General features: G+C 49.1%; 1 protein-coding gene across 1 annotated transcript in view; it reads left to right on the top strand.

Annotated features, from left to right (window-relative positions):
- Hk2 (hexokinase 2) overlaps positions 1 to 1,156 on the top strand; it is a 50,952-nt gene that overhangs the window by 34,778 nt on the left and 15,018 nt on the right. The gene's annotated exons all lie outside the window — the stretch shown is intronic.

Raw genomic sequence — 1,156 nt, 5'->3', positions numbered from 1 at the left:
TCAGAAATCCGCCTGCCTCTGCCTCCCAAGTGCTGGGATTAAAGGCGTGCGCCACCACGGCCCGGCTAGGTAGCCTTTCTTAAGTCACAGGCTTCTCCTCTCCATGTTCAAGTGCCAGTCTGTGCTCTTGAACTTTCTTTAGGATCATGTGGTGGTGTCTGCCGTGGGTGCTCAAAGGTTAGCTGAAAAGCCATTCACTCAGCGCCTGCTTTCCTCAGTGGGATGAACCCAAGTCACTGTGAGGAGCGAGGTGTCCTTGGGAGCGTCCAAAGATAAAATGAGTAACAGCACTGGCTTAGCCATAGATGACTGACAGAGAAACTGTCCACTGGGGTGACCCTGAAGTCCTGCCGGGCAGTCATGTTGTAAAGAAACTTCGATGGAGGACTACTCCTCCGTTACGGGGGAGCCAACTATGTTGACAGCCGGATGTAGACATTGAAATTGTGTAGTGCTGAAGTCAGGCTGCTGCTCATCAGGAGCAGCTGCTGTGTTGGATTGGGTTTTGGGTTTTCGAGACAGCTTCTCATGTGGCCCAAGCTGATTTTGGAGTCACTATCTGAGATGACTTATTTATTTATTTATTTATTTATTTATTTATTTATTTATTTATTTATTGAGATAGAGTTTCTCTGTAACAGCCCTGGCTGTGCTGGAACTCAATGTGTAGACCAGGCTGGCCTCAATCCACAGAGATCTGCCTGCCTTTGCCTCCCTAGTGCCAGGATTAAAGGTGTGCATCCTCCATCCCCCACTTAATCTATTAGATTAACCCTAGAACCATTTCTCTAATTGTTTTGAGAGAGGGTCTGATCTGATAGGGTGTAGCCTAGGCTAGCCTGAGACTTGATCCTCCTGCCTCAGCCTCCCAAATGGTGGCTTAGCTGGTGTCTGGAACCGCTCTGCCAGTGCTCCTTTAGCCTTCCTCTGAGCAAGTCCCATCTTGCTGATCGAGGGCCTGGTTTTCAGTTCCTGCTAGGTGTTGTATGCCACACCCCTGCTGGGCCTCCTGGGTGGTGTAGCCCATCCTAGTTAGTACACAGCTCATTATGCTTCCTGTCATTTAGACTCTCCACCTTTATGAGACATCAAGGGGCTTTCTTTACCTACCCAGAAGATAATCCCAAGGGCTTGGTTTCTTCTGACACATGGGCTG

Source organism: Mastomys coucha, unplaced genomic scaffold (genome assembly GCF_008632895.1).
Source record: "Mastomys coucha isolate ucsf_1 unplaced genomic scaffold, UCSF_Mcou_1 pScaffold20, whole genome shotgun sequence".
NCBI classification, from domain to species: domain Eukaryota; kingdom Metazoa; phylum Chordata; class Mammalia; order Rodentia; family Muridae; genus Mastomys; species Mastomys coucha.
This window is presented reverse-complemented; position numbering and strand designations above follow the sequence as displayed.